Genomic DNA, 23,072 nt, shown 5'->3' on the forward strand with positions numbered 1-23,072 from the left:
TCTAATTTGTTTTCGGCTATCATGTATGTTTTTTCCTCCTCTACCCGCTCAATAGTTATCTGGCACAATAAAAAGAAGGGTTACAACAAACTGTCGGGATAGAAACTCTGGTCATGGCCCACTTGTTCCTTTTACCAATGTGTCTGGACTGCTCTTATTAGTCTAACTCGATGGACTAAGGGATTATAAAAAATCGTTGAGGTAACAAACTTCCGAGCGGGATCCACCTCGCCATGCAAGCTCGTTTCTCATAGCCTGTTCTTTGGTAATTGAACTTAACAATATTGTCAGGTATAAATCCTCAATCGGGACCCATTCAAATTCTCCACATCGCCACTATCAAATGTTTCCACTCACTTTTCCACATCTGACTTGGCCATGCCACACCCGTCGATCCTCATTAACCCAGTTCTTTGAGTCCGACCCATTCTTATTAAATGATCCTCTTATCCTTCCGGGTTGGATCCTACTGTTACCGTCCATTAATCATAGTGATCAAATTTACTTTTTCATGTTTTTTATAGCGTCTTAGGTCAAATTGTTATATTTTCAAATAAAATTTGACATCTTTCTTGGTTGTCAAATGTTCCTAAGTCATTGTCTAGGTGTAATTGCTACTCCCTCCACTTATTCAAGGTCACAAACAACCATCATGGTCATGTCATCATTTCCTATTATAGGTCATCAAATGAATTAGTTGGTCACCATATAGGTCATGGTCTAGAATATGCATTTGATGGTCATCATTATATTAGCCATCAATATCAATTAGGGAGTCATGTCATTCATTATGGTCATCATCATGGGAGTTAGCAATTAGGGAATAAAGTTTTTCAAAATAATCCAAGTACATCTACATCACATGGAGATGTAACATTCCTATTGAAGAAATAATGTTGCAGTACAAATCACATCATCAAGTCATTCTGTCAAAGTACACATGATGTCATCCCACTATGAAGCCAAAAATCGAGTTTCTAAGTCATAAAGGAGCATCAAATCATTTTAAAACTTCATTGCATCCTTCCAAAAGCTCCAAGAGCTCCTCTCTACCAGTTTGATACTTGCCATAGCCATCAGAATTTCAAATTTCACCACCACTGCTCCTCTCATCTATTTGTTGCATTTCTGGAAGTAGTTGTTGCGCTTTTCATTTGGAGACCAAAGGGAGGGAAAGTAGGTTCAGTTTTCATCACACATGCTTCAAAGCCTCTTTAAACAAGTAAGTAAAGCTTCACACACCCTGTATGCAGTATTTTCCCTCAAAAAACTGATTGAAATCTATCCCTAGGGTTTTGCTGTGTTTTCTACTTTCCATAGTATTTTGCTTATTTTGAGAAGAAATACCTTGGTTTCTAAGCCTACATCCCCTTAATTACCCTCATCAAACACTCTTCATCATTCCCCACACTCAAATTCCCTCATTTTATCATTTTCCTCCACAAACCTAGCTAGTTGTTGTGCTTCTGGCTTAGGACTATGTTTTGCCCTTTTCATCCCTTGTTTCTTACTCATTTTGAGAAATTCCACTTTCATTGTATCCCTAACACATGTCCCTACCCCCCATAATTTCCTCAAGATGTTTCTCATCCCCCTTTCCCTCCATTCTCTTCCCTCAAGTTGTTGCGCTTTTAGCCCTATTTTGCAGCTCAAATCCCTTGCTCCTTCTTGCTTGAAATTAGGGTTTTCTGTCAGAAGTGAAGCCAAAACATGGTGAAGACCAGTGAAAGGAAGAGGTATAAGGGAGGAGAAATATCAAGATATGAGCCAACTCATATGCAAGAGGTCAATGCATCATAATTCATTAGAAAATCATTTGAGCAGGCAGGTTGCCTAGCGTTTTGTCAGAAAGTGCAAGAGGTAGGTTACCACCATGATTTAACAAGCCTCTTTGCTACTAGTTTCAAGAAGGATCAGGCCATTATAGCAGGGGTGAAATTTCCAGTGTCAGCAGAGGTCATAGCTTCAGCAACTACTATCCCTAATCAAGGTGAGATTTGGTTCAAGGGGATGGATTTAGACCTAGAGCACTATAAGATGTTTTTGAAACCACAGTACAAGGAGTCTCCTTCTCACATTTTTCCTAGCAGGAAATTTTTGGACAAGTATAACCCTTTGATGAAGATTATCATGAAGTATTTCACTTGTGAGGGCAGATTTAGTAGGCTATATCAATATCACATCAGGTTATTGATGCATTTCACTTCCATGAAGCCCCTAAATCTACCTAATTATATGTTTAGAAGTTTGGTGAAAATGATTGAGAATGTGAAATCTAAAGGAAGGGATCATCAATCAAGCCTCATTCATCATGCTCTAGTCAAATTAATAGTCCTCCACCAGCTAACACAGATCAACATGTCATGGGAAGCTTTCTTGGAGACAGTTGCCCTCGCACTTGTCTCCAACTAGTCAAATAGTCCAAGCACTCCTTCGTCGTCATCCAAACCACAACAAGCTGAAACATCAAGCAGACCATCAGTGAAAAAAACTCAACCAAGAGAAGATATTTCAAAGACATACAAGAGAGGTAAGAGGTTGGTTTTTACTCCTGAAATAGAAGAAGAGATGCCTAGACCTAAACCTAAAACTAGGTCTCAAGCAAAAAGAATACCTAAGGAGGTTGTTACTGAAGAAGTGCAGATGGAAGCCATGGGAGAGGAATCACCTAGATATAGAGATGATTCACCCTTGAAACACCATGAATAGGTACCTCCCAAAATAGATATGGTTGACCATGGAGATAAGGCAACATAAGACATAATCAAGGAAAAAGAGGCACAAATTAGGGAGCTAAAAGATGACCTTGCCAAAGCAAATTTCATGGTGACTTTCTTGCAGCAAGAGAATAGACAACTGAAATTATGCCTAATGTTGTAGATCAATTCACAAGAAGACCCTCCATCATCAATCCAGGAAGGTGTGTTAACAACAAAGGATACAGGTAAAGCAATCATTGATGTAGAGCAACTGGAGGATAAGAACATTCAAGTACAACCTAAGAGACCTAAAACTAGAGCAATGGCTAGAAAGGAACAACATGCAGAAGATCCATCTCCTCCTCAAGCCCAAAATACCATATTTGACACCATAGCTACTGAACCTTAGAAGTACAAGGAATATTCACTTGAGAGAGTGAATGTGCACTTAGAGAAGCTATTGAAAATGGAAAATAGGGATACTACCATGCAAAGAAATATGGCAAGACACTACTATGCAAGGAACATGGTTTGCAAAGTTAGGGTTAAAAACATGAAGAAGAAGCTCAAGAGAACCCTAAGGAAACTCAAGAAGAGGGATAACCTTGACCTCTTAGCTGATGCATCATTAGTGGTTTGAATACATGAGAGAAAACAAAGAAGAAGGAGACCAAATTTTGAAATTTTGAATTTTTGTATGCACATAGGAAAAAGTACCCTACAAAAACGCAGCAACTAGTTGTTGCGCTTTTTCTTAGAGGGTCAAAATTCAAAATTTCAAGCATGATTGGATAGCTAAAGGCATAAGGATACCAGAAAACTACTTGAGGATGCTTGAAGAATGATATATTTGCAGGAAATGATAAAAAAAAGGCCATTTTTTCACCTTTTTCTGGATTGTTGTTGCATTTCTGGCCACTTTGTTTTGGAATCAGTTTTGAGCAGGCTTAAATGATGATTTTTCTTGGTTTAAATGTCCCAGGGTATAGTATACATCCTAAGCTTTCTTCACAAGCCTTCAGAAAAGCTTAGAACCTCTTCCAAGTCATCTAAAGATCAAGCTAAAGTTGTTGCGCTTCTGCTGAGGAGTTGTTGCATTTCTAGGTTATTTGTTGCGTTTCTGTGCCTTAAACTTTTTCACTGTATTGTAAATGGTAAATGTTAATTAGGTTGATGTAAATAGTTTTTACCTGAGTTTACCTAAGGTAAATGAGTTTGTTAGGGGTTACTAGAGTAAAGAATCTTGTAATTAATGTTTTGAGAGATAAGCTCAATCAGTTAGCTAAAAAGGGGAAAGTTATTTTTTGATTCCCCTAGGATTTGGCAATGATAGGATAGGTTCATGAATCAGTTTCTATGGAGTAGGATTCAACCCCTTAGAGGGGAAATCTTGTTTGTCTTCTATATGTACTCAAAAACAAGTCTAAGAAAGGGTTGGATACTTGAAGCTCATACATTCTGAACTAGTGTACTTGATATTGGCAGAAATAATATGCAGTTGCAGCTATTTTTATGGGATTCATGTGTTGTGGTCAGTGGTATTGTTTTTCTTATGTTTTCTTATCCAATTGATTATTATATATTTCTAGCAACCATCTACACTTCTTCTTATGATTATCTCTTAAATTGTTAAGCAAAATACATTGTCTTGAATGCTCTGCTTTTGTCTGAGATTTTCATATAAGTGCTTTCATCCTCTGAAACAAATGAATTCATGCATGTATGCTCATTTTGCTCCTTCATTCCTCATTACCATACTAGAATGAAAGACCATTTGTGTCACTGATTACACCTGCCTTGCCTCATTCTATATCTGCAATTGATATTTTTACCTACTTGGCCTAGCTCCTAGACCCTGTGCTTCTTAGCAAACCCTAATCAAAACCTTAATGAGGTGATAACTAGCCTAAAATCCTAGTATTATCCAGTCACTTCCATTGGTTGTGAGGTTTATTTAGAGAGATCTTTCTCTGATTTTGCAAGGCTAGCTGCTAAGTCCAAAGTTTGTATGTGGTTACCTCTTTGGTTTCCTTTCTCAGCCTTGGGAAACTAAGGAGCACTAACACCTACAACTTGACATTGTTAATTGATTCCTTCCTCCTGGCAGAACTTTAACTTCTATCTCTTGGCTTCTGCCAACTGGCAGTCTTCTCGTCGATGTTTGGAAGAACTAAATGTTCTACTCTTCCTTCTTTATGTCCTCATCTATTGTTGCATTACTCTAATATGGAATGGCACCAACTTCAGTTTCACTTCTCTTTATGGCTCCTTTCGGCCCTCAATCCTTAATAGCCCTTAATCCTGGACAATCCAATGATGAAACAGATGTGAGATACCTCTATTTCAGGTTCTTGATCTCCAATAATGAAGATCTCATGACCGACATCCCATAATCCTATCATATACTCTAGCAACTCATTCTGAGCTTTGAGTCTCGGGGTCTGAAAGAACTTAAGCAATCCACAGTCCCTCAAAGCATTAATACATGTTGCACTTTGAGCAGCTTGGTGGTCTTCCACCTTGTGGCCTCTCTCTTTCCATTTGATGGCCATATTTGTTGAAATCTCCTGCAAATAATCCATAAATAATATTTAGAAGTCTTTCAATGGATTAAAATTTTGAAAAAACCGATTAAGATAGAGTATTTCTTGTTTTACTTTTTTCTCTACACCTAGCGCGACTGTTTTATTTTATTTATTTATTTATTTTATTTTATTTTATTTTTATTTATTTTATTTTATTTATTTTTATTTATTTATTTATTTATTTTTTTTTATTATTATTATTATTTTTTTATTTTTATTTTTTATTTTTTTTTTTTATTATTTTATTTTTATTTTTATTTTTTATTTATTTATTTTTTTTTCGCGCTGGCAGTGCGATGGTATTTTTGGCTATGGGGTGATCAACATCGATTCGATTATCAGACTCACGTTGATCACCCCCGATAATAAAAATGAAAAACATCCTCTTAAACAATCAAAACTTCTATGAAATGGCATAAAAAATGGTATGAAAAACAAGAGAAAGGGAAGAGCTCTTATCTGCAATTGATAGTTCACGAAATGGTGTCCCAGATCTGCCACACCGCTTGCTTGAAGAATCATAAAAAATAGGGTAAAATACACTCTCCAAATTACCCAAAGTGAAATGGTAAAATGTTTTACTTTTTTTTTTCTATTTATAAGCTTTAAAATACATTTTTACCAATATTTTATTTTTTTTCTCGATATTGGTGATGTGTGGTTGTCTTTTTGCAGTTACAGGATCTTTTGGTGGTAACAGTGATCATTCTTGACCTATTCAATGAATTTTATTTTATCTTTTTTTTTTTACTTGCTAAAAATAAATGAAAAAGGAACACCACTGGAGTCATCTTTAAGCTCTTTTCTGACTCTTGAAAGATGAAAAGATCGCCGAGTCCTTGTCTTTTCGAACTCATTAAATTAAATGAATTGACGTCGTCTCAGTATATTTTATCCCTTTTTCAGAATGGGATTGACTATTTACGAAAAAGGAACACCTTTTTCAACATGGTCAAGAGGTTCTCTCGAATATTGTTTTCTACCTTTTCGGTTTTGAGAGACAAATTACGAAAAGGGACCTGATGGAGTTTTCTTTTTCGTATCTTTTTCAAACTCTCTAAATATGAAAAATACACCGAGTTACTCTTCCGTCAGACTTGTAAAAATTAAACGACGAAAGACTTATCACCATGACGAGATCGAGTTTATCCTTCCTATGACTCATAAAACTTAATAGGATTGATTCATTCGAAGAATGAACTTATAAAACAAGCACATGCTATCCCCTTCAAGCATGTGATTAAAAATAATTGGATTTCTCACTAGAAATAGTGGGGAAAAAGTTAAAGTGAAACATCTCTTGTATAGGCAACATGTCACTCTTGAACATGAAACTCATCTATTTCTCATGTCGGGTTTGGGATATCCTCACTCAGTCACTCGTCCTGCGAAGTTTGGGTGATCCATTTTGCCTCTCATCTGACTATTCCACTTTGTTGTCATGAACCTTGGTCCTATGTTGAGTCAAATGCTGTCACACTCTAGATTCGTTTCGCCGATATGTTCAAGAGAAGTCCTATCTGCAGTTTATTACCTATACATTGTCGGAATTTTTGTCACTATCCTAGATCATACTCGTTTATTCCACTTTATTCCTTGTATCGTGTCGATGATGAGGTAACCATTATGGCCCTCCTTTGACAGGCCATTTCCTATCAACTTCAGCTCATTATCCAAGAAGATGACTAAAAAACTTCCTTTCAGTACCTTAGAGCTTACATGCCTTAATGGAAAGTTCTTCGCATTCGACGAGAGGTTTTCATCATTGGACTTCGATCAGATGGTTCCATAATTGTTCGACTTCAACTTCATTTTCACATTCATAGATTGTACGATTGTACCTTGAGAGCCATTGTCATTGTTGATGGTTTCTCTCGTGCCTATTAACGGTTCACATCGTTGGCCGGTAATCAGGTGGTTTTCTAGCATGTTCAACTTCGACACATTCATTCGCATGTGTTGATGCCTCGAAAATCGTTGCAACAACATTGGGGATAACCACCCGGTCCGGACCTTAAAGGCAGCTCCTTTTCCTTTTGGTGTGGTGGCTCCGACTGGAAATAATGGGACCAGTTTCCCAATGATTGGTAAAGAAGATGGATAAGTGGTTGATTATCTGATATCTAATGATAATGGATGAATGATTTAATCTAAAAGTAAAATTATGAACAACTATCCTATCCCGGGAAATTTCTGCTTTTAGTGTAACTTTTGATGGTCTTCATCCACAAATAGGCATATAGATGACTCTATTGGTAAACAAAGACATTTATAATTAATAAGTTCAAATAGTTGAATGAAGCAATCAAGCAAGCATTATTACACTATCCTTCATATATATCATAGACATAAATATGATTGAAAGAATAACAGTCCTTAGACATTCAATAGTGAAAAGTACAAGGATTGCTGTTAAAACACATACATATATTCAATGATAGCAAGATTAAACAAATGTTGATTCACATAAAAGAATGACACAAGAGCATAGATAATAGTACCATATGTTATTTGGGTCACTCCCGATATCAATCGCATTCAAATTCCTTCTTCTAACTTAGAAACACTTCCACAAAAGGCAATAGTGCACATGTCATCAAAGCTTTCTTTGATGAAATTTAGAATGTTGGCCCAGTCTTCATAGAAAATAGATCAGAAGCACAATAGTGTGACTTACTGATTCGAGTTTATACAAAAACTGAGGACCCTTTCTAAATGCATGAAAGGGCCTATAAATACTAATTAGGTTAACTAACTACAAAATAAAAATGCTATTAATTGGTACAACTATATTATGAATATCTCCTCAAAATCGGCTTGTTCTCAGTCGATATCATGATTCATTGTTTCGGATGTTCCCCCTTCGGCTTGAGCTGGTAGATAGCAAGCATCGGTTGCAATTCTGGAGGGCGGCTTAGACGAGAATGCAATTGCGCTGAAAATGTGGCATCGTGGATCTCGGGAATCATGCAACTAATGGCATCAGTTAAACATTTGAGTGCAGCCCTCTGACTGTATGGTTTAATTAAGAAAAACCAAAAGGCATCCCAAGTTAAACTTTGGATGCCAGCGATTAGTCTTCCATTCTTCTCCAATTCTTGATTGCGTGTTGGTTCCAAGGCTTTGGCTGACGTTAATTTACCTGGATTGCACTGTGAAATCATGTTAGACAGATAAAGAGTGTCATTGACCAATTCAATTAAATTACTGGTAGATAATAGACATCTTGAGTTTTCTCTCTCTGCTTTCATCAGTTGTGACTGCCATTCTAGGAAAAGGATGTCTTTGTGTGACTCTAGAATTTTGGGCAGATTCACGGCTTGTCCTTCACTGGTGTCTTGCCAAGTAAGAAAGTTGGTCAAGGTCTCATCGGCCTGTTCTAAATCCTGCCTGGCATCGACTGATTTATCAACTATTGATGTAATAATCTCACAAAGATGCTCCACCAGAGAAATGTTATGACATAGCAGTTTTAGTTGTGTAATCAATGCCTTATTGATTTGTAGAGCTTTGGTTCTGAACTCTGCTAGTTGAGGAAGACTCTTGAACTTTTCTACCTCTTGTGATAGTTGAGCGATTTGCTCATCCTTAGTCTTGCTCATTTGTTCATTCATCTCTTTCAATCTGGCCAATGCTTCGGACAATTCCTTTTGTTTTTGTACAGCGCTCAAGTCTATCCGCTGCTTCTCTTTGAGCAATTTCTCATTTAATTGATTATTTGTCTGCCGCTGTATTGATAGTTGCTGTTCTAACTGTTCTATTTTTCGTTGTGCTTCGGACACCTGTGACTGCAATGAAACAATTGTTTGATCTCTTTCCTTAAGTAGATTGCTTACTTTTGAGGCTTTATCCATGGTGGCTGTCGAATAAGCTCCAGCATACTGAGAAAGTTTTGTAAGGTCATCGGAAGGGTTAAATTCCTCCTTCCACACCACATTAGCCATCTCTGTTTGGTCTGGTAAAAGGGAAGATTGATCAAGTCTCCTCCTTTTCCTCTGTCTTTTCACCACAGCCCTGTGTTTGGGACTGTAAAAGACATCTAATGGTGGTATGTCTTCTATCTGCAAAACAATCTGATCGGATGGATCTTTAGGAATTATTTCTGCATCTTTGCTGATGGATAGGCCGCTGGTCCCTTCAGTTGGAACCGTAGTTGTTGTTGTTTCTTGACTGACTGTTACTTGAGGTGTGTCGAATCCTTGTGAAGTCTCGAGATTGCTTATAATAGAGTCAAATTGTTGCCACTCTTTGAGGAGTTTGGGATCAATTTGAGCCTCTAGATCAATAACTTCATTGTCCTGCTTCTTCTCTTTCTCCTGCTCTGTTTCCTGTTCTGGCTCTTTTCCCTTTTCGGGAATTTTCTCTGTAGCAGGAGATTTGTCAATAATTTTCTGTTCAGGCTCACTTGACTTAGTTGTTGGTGTAGTAGCCAATAAGTCCACAAGCAGAGTTTGCAACCTCTGTTCTCTGAACCTATTGAATTCTACTAGTCCTTCATCATTATATTTCGTCTTGGCCAATGTTTTGACCTGAGACAACGATTCTGCTGAAGAAAATAGATCGTCAAATTCATCTTTTTCATGATCGAACTTTGCAAGTTTGGCTTGTTCAAGCACATTATAGGAAACCTTTCGTGGATCGAATTGCCTGTTAGGGATGGTTGCAAGATTGAGCATATTTATTTTTCCTGTCTCCTTCTCAGCATGTTTGTAATCATGTAGAGTATATACACCGCATCTCAAAGGAAATATAGGCCATGACTGCTTTTTAGAAGTCCTAAGAGTTTTGGATGTTCCTGTTGTTGTTATTTGGTAAGCTAACTCTCACGCCAACAGCATATCAGGTACATACAATGGAAGGACATGGGGTCTTGTGAGGCTACCATACACCCTTATATATGTGAACTTTTCTTCCCCAAACCAATTCCCCACAGAGGTCAAGTCAATCTCTGCCTCCTCGGAAATCCTTGGGGCAGGCTTATCAAAAATGGCATAATAGATGGGTAACATGAAACCATTACAAATTTGATACGAGTGGTCTCTGTAATGCACCTTCCATAACATTTGATGATAAATGTGGATTGGCTTAGGGTCCTGTGGCGTTCATCTCCACCCAAGTACCGGGTATTCGGAATTAAAGCAAAGCATATCTGTAACATAAGCACTGTAATAGAAAGGGGGAATAGTCCTGGTGGTTTTGCGTGAATTGAATCTAAAATCAAGAATTGCAGAGGCTAATTTATCGGACAATATATTCGCCCAATCCATGACAAAACTATTCGCAGCCGCTTCCATTAAAGGAACCATTTCGATAGTAAACTTTGCTGAATCATGCATTCCCCATATCCTACACATCATTGCCCCAGCGTAACAGTAAGGAGATGACAAGGAATCCACGGAGTACTTACCCGATGATTCATGTTTGTGTTTTGTGGGATTCTGTCTCCATTGCCTAATTGGGGCTGATTCCGTCTCATTCTCTGCTACGAATTTCTCTAGAAAGGCTTTGTTGTATTTCTTTTCAGGTTCGGGAAAATGATAACTCTTCCTTAAGTCATCAGGCTAAAATGAACCAAAAATTCTTCCGTCAACTGTGCAAAACGTTCTATTTGAAATTGGAATTTGTTCAACCACCCATCTAACTACATCAGTGTATGGAAGAATTTTCTCCCGAGCTGCTATCCTGTGCAAAAATGAGTCGGCTAAATCTTTCAGGGAGGCTTCTGATTTATTAGTTGAGCCTGCAGTAGCTTCTTCCGACACTTCCTCCAGTTCTTCTGCTTCAATTAAATTATAGATGCTTTGCTAGCTTGTATTTCCAAGGCTGAGACATGTAGTGTCTGAGATTAGGCCCTTTTTACTCGGTCCTGGGTCACTGGTGGGCTGGACTGTTACTGTAGGGGCTGCTGCTGCTGCGGATCTCTTGGATTTCTTTCCCATTTGCTTAAAACTTGTTATTTCGACGGAATTCTGCACAAGGAATGAAACCAGCATGATACAGGGAAATAGGTAGCATGAGCCAATATGAAAGAGTTATATCTATTAGCGAATAATCAAAGATTATAATAAAACTGCCGCAAATAGAATCTAAGTGGAAAATCTCGGCATAACTGCTTCATTAATTGGCTGCTTCACCTATCAATCATGATAAGGGAACTTTTAAATATCCATCATAAAGTTTATATGGTGAATGATCGATTCAAGCGTGGCTTAGATTTTTAGCGGATAATCGCATTTGATGATTGGTGACGTGAACCGGAAGGTTTTAATAATAGTCCAAAATATCGTTCAGTCACCAAAGGTGATATAATGCATGCCAATCTTTAATATGTTTTGAAATACATGCCTCGATTTAATACATCGCAATCGGGAATGGGCTCGGGTCATATTACTTATGCCATTGCGAAATCGTCGATCGCTGATGGCGATACGCCTTATCACATCGGGAGATTTGAAGGTGTCACAATTCGTGTATGGGGTTGCTACGGCCGATTGCCGATAGCGATACCTTTTATCGCATCGGAGGAATGGGGGAGGTGCTTTATATATACGATGTGCTTTGCCTTTTCCCGATATCGATAACGATTTCCCTTTTCGAATCGGAGTGATTCAATGGGTCTTTCATATATGTTTCTCTTTATGATTATTTAAAAGTTGTTTTTTTGTTGTTGTTCAAAAGGTTTGTTTTGGAATATATCATGATTAGACCTTTTGATGAAGGTTTTTCTAATAATGAGTTAATACCAATTTATTCACACATCTATGTTTAAAAGGGACCCATTTCAAATTATGTTTTTAAAGAAAAAATTTATGAAATGGGGGGTTGTTGTACAGCACAACAATTGGCGATTCACTGGGAGAAACAGTTTTCTCTGAGAAATGTTAAGATATTTAAACTTTCTTAATCTAAAAATCTTATCTGAGCGAAAAAATTCTAATATAACTAGGCAATCATATATTCTAAATGTAATGATAACTATTTCTGCCATTTTCTTCTCGTGTTAGAATTAAATACATTCTATGTTTTAAATTAGCCTTAATTGGTTGATAATGATAAAGCAAAAACTTTTCTAGCTTAGCTTTACAATGACTCCTCTATCATAGGTAGAGCCGCTGCTGCCAGCAAACGTTTATAGTCTCGACAGGGATACCTTTTAACCATTTGATTGTTCATTCTCCCATCCATTTTAGAGTATAATTAAAAAGAATGAATCCAAAAATATGTTTTCATATTTTTATGTCATTTTTTCTTTTTCCTTATTTTGTAAGATAAAAATCCATTGTCCTGGTTTGGTGGCCAGCTATTTGACAATGCCATTCACTGGTTGTAATTTAACTGAACAAGTTGGCTCGTGATGAGACCCCTTGTCTTATTATTATAAGTCATTACCCTGTTTTGATATGCAGTATTGGTAATGTTAATTGAACTATTTCCCTATGATCATGGTAAGCAGGCTTGTAATAATACCTCTTATCTTTTGTATCATACATATTTTAGAATTACAGTATGAGTAATTATAAACTTTGATGTATGGGATGAACAATTTTCTCCTTAAGAGAAGATGGATGACAGGATAAGAGTTGAAGATGTTAAGATTGAATCAGTGTCTATTTTGTATTGATAACCGTTTTTAGGTTGTTTACAAACATTAAAATGATTTATAGTAATTCTAAATCTTGAGAAGATTTCACAAAAATAAAATGGGGTTTCAGAATCTAAATCTATTTAATTTCCTAGAAAGTCTCCTTTCGTTTAAGACTTCCATCTTTAAAAGTGAATATCAGAATTATTTCTTTTGGGAAACTTTTTCAATATAGAAAAGACCAATGGATAAGCTATATACAGAAATTTTGCTGAAAAATTGAATATTTACAAAGGGAGAAAGGGTTACCTCCTTAATTAAAGAAGTTTTCCAAGATAAGACCGTTAACAGGAAGAGAATCTCTCTTCCCTAATAGATCTTGCAATATGAAAGTAGAAGAGCCTATCTTCTCATTGATTTGAAATGGTCCGAGCCACATTTTCTGGAACTTAGTGTGTTTTCCTTTGTCCTCATGGGCTTTGTCCCATTTCAAAACTAGATCACCAACTTGTAATTGCTTTGAACTGGTTGAATTTGTATCAAAAGATGATTTGATAATTTGCTGATGTTTTGCATGTATAATCTTGGCCTTTTCCCTTTCTTCTTCTAATTTTAAAATTTGATCATGTCTTAGTTGAATAGAAGATGAGGTACTTTCTTCAATAAACTGCACTAAAGCTAGAGATGGAAGTACTAAATTTACCGGTATGACTGCTTCCTTTCCATACACTAGATTAAATGGAGAAGTGCCTATGGAGGTTTTTTGTGTTATTCTATCAGCCCATAGTGCAAATATCAAAGATTTATGCCAGTTTTTATGATTCTGCTCAATAGTTCGCTTAATAATTCTAATAAGGTTTTTATTGGTGGATTCTGCCAAACCATTACCCTGGGGGTAGTAATTTGCAGAATACTTCAATTTAAATCCCCTTTTGATTGCAAACTCAAACATAGAATTTCCAGAGAAATAAGATGCATTATAAAAAACAAGAGCGTTTGGGACACCAAACCTGGTAATAATGAATTGGTCTATGAATTCCATAATTGCCTCAGAGTTTGTTGTCTTCAAAGGAATTGCTTCAACCCACTTAGTAAAGTAATCAGTGGCAGTAAGGATATACTTATGCTGTTTGGATGAATGTGGAGTGATTTCCCCAATGATGTCTAATCCCCATTGCTCAAAAGGTTGTTCAATGTTGACTGGTTGCAAAAGGAAAGTTGGCTTTCTTTGTCTCCCACTGGATGTTTGACAACTTTGGCAGTTCCTTACATATTCATGAGTATCTTTGAACAAGGTGGGCCAATAATACCCAGCGTGAATGATTTTGTGAGCTGTTGTGTCAGCTCCAAAATGTCCTCCTGCTGGTCCATTATGTAGTTTCTGCAAAACTTTTTGTGCTTCAGGTTTTTCTAGGCATCTTAATAAAATTGAATCATAATTTCGCCTAAACAGTACATCATCTACAATTGTGAAGTTTTTTGCTTTCAGTCTAATGGCACGTTTATTTTTATAGGAGAGATTAGAAGGAGCGTACCCATTTTTTAAATAGAAAATCAGATCTGCATATTGTGATTCAGGATCCGTGATACTTATCTGATTGATTTCTTCAATATCCTCTGTACTTTCAGGTTCTTGAATGTTGGATGCTCCTGCTAACAACCTGCAAAAACCTTGGCCTTTGACAATCTTTGCTGGCTTGATTTCTAAGTCATATTCTTGTAATGTTGTGACCCAATTTGCTCTCTTTTCTCCTAATTCCCTTTGAACTAGTAATTGTCTTACTGCTGAAAAAGGAACTATAACTTTTGTGTGAGCTTTCAAAAGAAAGGGCCTGTAGTGTTTAATGGCTTTGTACACAGCGAAGGCTTGTTTTTCAACTTTCGAATAATTTAGTTCAGCACCTTGAAGATTTTAGCTGTAAAACGAAATTGGTGCTTCCAAGTTTTGATCATTAATTTGAGTCAACACTGCTGCATAAGACGAAGCGGGTGCGAGGGTATATAGTATGAAATGACTTGAAAAATTGGGAGTGCTTAAAGTAGGGGCATTAATTATTGATTGTTTAATGGAATCAATTGCCTCTTTTTCTGTAGGTCCCCATTTAAACACTGAATTTTTCTTAATCATCATTTGCAATGGTAAAATAATCTGGGAAAAATCTGGAACGAACCTTTTGACAAAGTTAATTTGACCCAAAAATGACTGGACGGATTTTTTAGTATGAGGGAATGGATTTTCATAAATCTCTTTAATTCTGTCTGGATCAATATAGATACCATCTTTTGAAATAATAAATCCTAAAAGTTTTCCTTGATTAAGAGCAAAAAAGGACTTCTTTGGATTAAGAGAGATACCATACCTTCTACAACATTTAAAGATTTGTTTTAAATCATGTAAATGATTAGACCTTTTCTTGGAAAATACAGTAATATCATCTAAATAGACAACTATTGATTTATTGAGCAATCCTTTGAATGCTATGTCCATGGCTCTCTGAAATGTAGCTCCTGCATTGATAAGTCCAAAAGGCATTTTTTGGTAAGCATAAGTTCCCCACTTAGTTCTGAAGGTAGTTTTAAGCTTGTCATCAGGATGAACCAGAATTTGGTTATATCCTGAAAAACCGTCTAAAAAGGACATTAGTTCAGAACCAGCTACCGAATGTAGTGTCTGCTCCATGGTAGGTAAAGGGAAGTTATCCTTTTGGCTTGCCTTATTAAGATTTCTGAAATCGATGCAAATCCTGATATCGCCACTTTTCTTTCTAACAGGCACCATGTTGGATACCCAATTTGAATGCCTAACAGGAAAAATTATCTTAGCCTTCAAGAGTTTATTTAATTCAGCCTTTATTTGACTCTCTAGGTTAGGATGAATCTTCCTTAACTTCTGTTGTACTGGTTTTTGTTCAGAAAGCATTGGAATAGTATGTTGAATGATTGATGCATCGTATGTTTTCAAATCATCATATTTCCAAGCGAAGACATATTTATTTTTTGTTAACAGTCTAATAAATGTTGTTCTTTCTTCTAAAGAAAGTCCTAGTCCCAAATTGATGTTTTGAGGGTTTTCCTCAGTACCTAGGTTTATCAATTCAAATCTTAAAGTGGAACTTTGGAGTTTTGAATTGGTCACTTGTTTAAACCTGTCTTTAATATCATAAAGATCTTCAAGCTTGACCACTGGTTTTGGTATTGAGTTTTCCTCTTACTTTTCTTTCATTTGAAGGTCATGATCACTTTCATCAATGATTTGGTCATCGTAGGACTTGTCAGAAGTCAAGAAGTTTAAAATGTCTTCATCGTGATTGAACACTCGCCAATTAGTGACATTGTCGGGAATTGATGGTATAAAAATTAACTCTACTGAAAATCTATCCGGGCTGTAATCTTTGGATGGAAGGAGTTTGGAGGCCACATTAGCTAGTAGGTCTACAGCTGAATTTTAAGACCTAGGGATGGGAGAAATGTTGAATGCCAAAAATTGAGATATGAGTTCTTGGACCAAAGACTGATAGTGTTTGAGATGACTAGAAAGGCAATGAATTGAATTTCTAACCTATTTAATAACAATTTCTGAATCACCAAACACCTTCAAGTACTGAACCTTGAGACCAATTTCTTTATAGAGTCCTTGAACTAAGGCCTCATACTCAGCTGTATTATTTGTGCATTCAAATTCCAATCTGCATGATAACATATTTTTCTCCCTTAGGACTAACTAAAATACATCCTGCTCCTGCACCTTCACTAGATTTAGACTCGTCAAAATATAGTGACCAAAATAAAGAATTATCAACAATTTTATTTACAGTTTCCCCATCAATATTAGCACACCTTGACCTATCTGTTTATGAGAAGTTTTCAATCTGAGATGTGAAATTATTAACTGGGAAAGGAGATGGTTGGGTAGTGAAATTGCCAAAAATTGATTTAGATGAATAATTTCCCAAAATATTGTTATTGAATGCTATTGGTTGATTTTCTTGTTCAAATTCAGTAACAATATGGGTCATGTGTTTCTCTCGATCAATTTTGATATGATTTGGCTTTCCTTTATAAGGTATTCACATATGGGACCAATCGGTGGAAATATAACCATGGAGTTTTTCAGACCAATCTCTATTAAAATCAACCCATAGAATTCAGGTATATCAACGATTAAAATATCAATTCTTTGAACCACTCTAGGATCAACTGATAACCTAATAGTCACTAAGTTGATTTCCCCTAAAACTTGGACCTTAGTTCTATCCAACTGTACAATATGAATTGCAGACTTTTGGGGTTCAATGTTCAGTTTTGAACAAACTGAAGCTGGCATTATATTAGAGGAAGCCCCTGAGTCGATCAAACAGTTGTGTAGATTTCTATTATATATCTCATAGGTTAAGAGGAAAGGAGGAGTATGAGAATTTGATCTATCCCCAATTAAGACCGCATCAGTAGCTTCCACTCTACCAGGAGGTGGTTGGCCTGAATCATTAGCAGCTTTGGACAACACAGCATTAGGAAGAGGTGAAGAAGGCACGGCATTTAGCTCTTTGAGAAGTAATTTCTGTTGATGCTTGAGTTTGCTAAGTTCAAACATGGTAATATTTGCCTTAGTTTTCTTCATATCTTCGATAATATTGTAGTCCATAGAATCTGTAACTACCAATGTCTTAGATGTTGAAGGTAGATTTGAAGATGATGGCTGATTTTGGGATGGTATTGGTGCAGCTTTCTTTGTGGGAACTTTTTCTTTGGTAGTAGTGGTACCTGCATTCCTTTTCTTCGAAGTTGCCTGAAGAGGTTCAGGAGTACCTTTACTTCTGGTAGTCACAGGAAAAGCTTCTTGTTCGCTTTCTGTATCGGAGTTGGGTAAAATAAAATCCCACATCCCATGGCATTCAACAGTCTCTTCTTCTTCAGGTTCTGTGGATGACAAGACTGCTTCATCTTCTTCTTCCTCTTCGAGATCTGAGTCTGTGTTGGATATAGTATTTGGTGGTTTTGATTTAGGTTTCTTAAAATTCCTAAATGGTCTTTTTGTTGAAGTTTCAGCTACTTGCTTCTTGATTTCGACCATTTCATTTGACATAGTCTTGAGGACTTTTTGACAACCTTCCATATCATGTGGATCTTTAGGGGTTTTCTTCTTTGAATCATCTTTGAAAGAAACTTTTTTGGATTTTCTATCTTCAAGAGCAGCTTTCTTTTCTAAATCAATAATGTGTTTCTCTACAGCAAGCGCTTCTTTCATGTTTTCAGCTAAAGTTGGTTTTGCGGCCCTGTCTACGAAAATAGATATATTTGAAGGTAGGTCTATTATATACCGTTCGCTTCTTATTCGCTCACTTGGTTTAGAGGCGGTTGGAATCTTATTCAAGAGTTTATTAAATCATGAGTTGAATTTGTTGATAGGTTCTTTAGATTCTATCCTAAGATTCGAGAGATCATTAATTAATGTTGCTAAAGATCTATCATCGCCATACTTAGTAAGAAACTGTTCTTGGAAAATGTTCCAACTAGTGATGGATCCAGAGGGCAGGGAAAAATACCAAGACCCAGCTGATCCTTGTAAGGTGTAAGGGAAAAGCCTAATGACAACATCTTCCTCTGTCACTCCTTTCAAATTAACTGATAACATGAAATTATTAATATGTTCTTCCACTTCTGTTCAACCATCTGGATTAAATTTTGGTAACCATTTTGAAGGAGAATCAGGAAATGGGTGTAATGGTGCAGGCATGGTGACCGCACCAGGATTATTCCATGGATTCTGAGCCATTGAAAAACTAATAGCAGATGATATTGCTGATGAAATTCAAAATGTTTGGGAAGGAGTTGATATTGAGGATTGAATAGGTTGGGATGTTGAAGTCGCTGATCCCTGTTGAACAACAATATGTAATGGAGGAGTGGATGGCTGACTTCGCACTGGAGAAGATGAGATGGAGGATGATGATGAGAAAGTTTCACTGCCAGATCCTTCAGTATTCTTTTTTGCCCTTTTTCTTTTAGGTAAAGGCAACTCAATAGGTTCAATACCGAGATTTCCGCTTTGAAGTTTGGTGAGAGGGTGAGGTAGATTAAATTGTGAAGTCTCACTGCCTTGAGATACCTCATATTTCTTTGGTGATATCGAAAAGCCTTGAAGTTTATGGATTAGAGACTGAACTTCAGGAGACTCAGGATCTAATCGTTCCGAAGTATGGTGGGTTTGAGCAGTCGTGCTTGACTCCTCTTCTTCTCGTTTGAATATTGGGGTTCCAGTAGGCAAACGGGAGGTCCAAGGTGAAGTGGAGGGACACTTACTCTCAGAATGAGTTATAGGTTTGGATTTGCTCGAAATTCACAGTTCATGCCCTCCTTCTAGCACCAAAAATTTTGATGCCTCGAAAATCGCTGTAACAACATCGGGGATAACCACCCGGTCCGGACCTTAAAGGCAGCTCCTTTTCCGTTTGGTGTGGTGGCTCCGACTGGAAATAATGGGACTAATTTCCCAATGATTGGTAAATAAGATGGATAAGTGGTTGATTCTCTGATATCTAATGATAATGGATGAATGATTTAATCTAAAAGTAAAATTATAAACAACTATCCTATCCCGGGAAATTTCTGCTTTTAGTGTAACTTTTGATGGTCTTCATCCACAAACAGGGATATAGATGACTCTATTGGTAAACAAAGACATTTATTCATATGATAATTACTAAGTTCAAATAGTTGAACGAAGCAATCAAGCAAGCATTATTACACTATCCTTCATATATATCATAGACATAAATATGATTGAAAGAATAACAGTCCTTAGACATTCAATAGTGAAAAGTACAAGGATTTCTGTTAAAACACATACATATATTCAATGATAGCAAGATTAAATAAATGCCGATTCACATAAAAGAATGACACAAGAGCATAGATAATAGTACCATATGTTATTTGGGTCACTCCCGATATCAATCGCATTCAAATTCCTTCTTCTAACTTAGAAACACTTCCACAAAAGGAAATAGTGCACATGTCATCAAAGCTTTCTTCGATAAAATTCAGAATGTTGGCCCAGTCTTCATAAAAAATAGATCAGAAGCACAATAGTATGACTTACTGATTCGAGTTTATACAAAAACTGAGGAGCCTTTCTAAATGCATGAAAAGGCCTATAAATACTAATTAGGCTAACTAACTACAAAATAAAAATGCTATTAATTGGTACAACTATATTATGAATATCTCCTCAAAATTGGCTTGTTCTCAGTCGGTAGCATGATTCATTGTTTTGGATGTTCTCCCTTCGGCTTGAGTTGGCAGATAGCAAGCATCGGTTGCAATTCTGGAGGGCGGCTTAGACGAGAATGCAGTTGGGATGAATATGTGGCATCGTGGATCTCGGGAATCATGCAACTGATGGCATCAGTTAAACATTTGAGTGCAGCCCTCTGATTGTATGGTTTAATTAAGAAAAACCAAAAGGAATCCCAAGTTAAACTTTGGATGCCAGCGATTAGTCTTCCATTCTTCTCCAATTCTTGATTGCATGTTTGTTCCAAGGCTTTGGCCGACGTTAATTTACCTGGATTGCACTGTGAAATCATGTTAGACAGATAAAGAGTGTCATTGACCAATTCAATTAAATTACTGGTAGATAATCGACATCTTGAGGTTTCTCTCTCTGATTTCATCAGTTGTGACTGCCATTCTAGGAAAAGGATGTCTTTGTGTGACTTTAGAGTTTTGGACAGATTCGCGGCTTGTCCTTCATCGGTGTCTTGCCAAGCAAGAAAGTTGGTCAAGGTCTCATCGGCCTGTTCTAAATCCTGCCTGGCATTGACTGATTTATCAACTATTGATGTAGTAATCTCACAAAGAGGCTCAACCAAAGAAATGTTATGACATAGCAGTTTTAGCTATGTAATCAATGCCTTATTGATTTGTAGAGCTTCGGTTCTGAACTCTGCTAGTTGAGGAAGACTCTTGAACTTTTCTATTTCTTGTGACAGTTGAGCGATTTGCTCATCCTTAGTCTTGCTCATTTGTTCATTCATCACTTTCAATCTAGCCAATTCTTCGGACAATTCCTTTTGTTTTTGTACTGCACTCAAGTCTATCCTCTGCTTTTCTTTGAGCAATTGCTCGTTTAATTGATTGTTTGTCTACCGCTGTATTGATAGTTGTTGTTCTAACTGTTCTATTTTTCGTTGTGCTTTGGACACCTGTGACTGCAATGAAACAATTGTTTGATCTCTTTCTTTAAGTAGATTGCTTACTTCTGAGGCTTTATCCATGGTGGCTGTCGAATAAGCTCCAACATACTGAGAAAGTTTTGTAAGGTCATCGGAAGGGTTAAATTCCTCCTTCCACACCACATTAGCCATCTCTGTTTGGTCTAGTAAAAGGGAAGATTGATCAAGTCTCCTCCTTTTTCTCTGTCTTTTCACCACAGCCCTGTGTTTGGGACTGTAAAAGACATCTAATGGTGGTATGTCTTCTATCTGCAAAACAATCTGATCAGATGGATCTTTAGGAATTATTTATGCATCTTTCCTGATGGATAGGCCGCTGGTCCCTTCAATTGGAACTGTAGTTGTTGTTGTTTCTTGACCGATTGTTACTTGAGGTGTGTTGGATCCTTGTGAAGTCTCGGGATTGCTTATAATAGAGTCAAATTGTTGCCACTCTTTGAGGAGTTTGAGATCAATTTGATCCTATAGATCAATAACCTCATTGTCCTGCTTCTTCTCTTTCTCCTGCTCTATTTCCTGTTCTGGCTCATTTCCCTTTTCGGGAATTTCCTCTGTAGCAGGAGATTTGTCAATAATTTTCTGTTCATGCTCGCTTGACTTAGTTGTTGGCGTAGTAGCCAATAAGTCCAGAGGTAGAGTTTGCAACCTCTGTTCTCTGAGCCTATTGAATTCTACTAGTCCTTCATCATTATATTTCATCTTGGCCAATGTTTTGACCTGAGACAACGATTCTGCTGAAGAAAATAGATCGTCAAATTCATCTTTTTCATGATCGAACTTTGCAAGTTTGGCTTGTTCAAGCACATTATAGGCAACCTTCCGTGGATCGAATTGCCTGTTAGGGATGGTTGCAAGATTGAGCATATTTATTTTTCCTGTCTCCTTCTCAGCATGTTTGTAATCATGTAGAGTATAAACACCGCATCTCAAAGGAAATATAGGCCATGACTGCTTTTTAGAAGTCCTAAGAGTTTTGGATGTTCCTGCTGTTGTTATTTGGTAAGCTAACTCTCGCGCCAACAGCTTATCAGGTACATACAATGGAAGGACATGGGGTCTTGTGAGGCTACCATACACCCTTATATATGTGAACTTGTCTTCCCCGAACCAATTCCCCACAGAGGTCAAGTCAATCTCTGCCTCCTCGGAAATCCTTGGGGCAGGCTTATCAAAAATGGCATAATAGATGGGTAACATGAAACCATTACAGATCTGATACAAGTGGTCTTTATAATGCGCCTTCCATAACATCTGATGATAAATGTGGATTGGCTTAGGGTCCTGTGGCGTTCATCTCCACCCAGGTACCGGGTATTCAGAATTAAATCAAAGCATATCCATAACATAAGCACTGTAATAGAAAGGGGGAATAGTCCTGGTGGTTTTGCGTGAATTGAATCTAAAATCAAGAATTGCAGAGGCTAATTTATCGAACAATATATTCGCCAAATCCATGACAGAACTATTAATAGCCGCTTCCATTAAAGGAACCATTTCGATAGTAAACTTTGCTGAATCATGCATTCCCCATATCCTAACATCATTGCCCCAGCGTAACAGTAAGGAGATGACAAGGAATCCATGGAGTACTTACCCAATGATTCATGTCTGTGTTTTGCGGGATTCTTTCTCCATTGCCTAATTGGGGCTGATTCTGTCTCATTCTTTGCTGCGAATTTCTCTAGAAAGGCTTTGTTGTATTTATTTTCAGGTTCGGGCAAATGATACCTCTTCCTTAAGTCATCAGGCTGAAATGAACCAAAAATTCTTTCGTCAACTGTGCAAAATGTTCTATTTGAAACTAGAATTATTTCAACCACCCATCTAACTACATCAGTGTATGGAAGAATTTTCTCCCGAGCTGCTATCCTGTGCAAAAATGAGTCGGCTAAATCTTTCAAGGAGGCTTCTGATTTATTAGTTGAGCCCACAGTAGCTTCTTCCTACACTTCCTCTGGTTCTTCTGCTTCAA

Source organism: Pinus tabuliformis, chromosome 7 (genome assembly GCF_031772625.1).
Source record: "Pinus tabuliformis cultivar Carrire ecotype Pingquan chromosome 7, CPIR1, whole genome shotgun sequence".
In the NCBI taxonomy this organism is placed as follows: Eukaryota; Viridiplantae; Streptophyta; class Pinopsida; order Pinales; family Pinaceae; genus Pinus; species Pinus tabuliformis.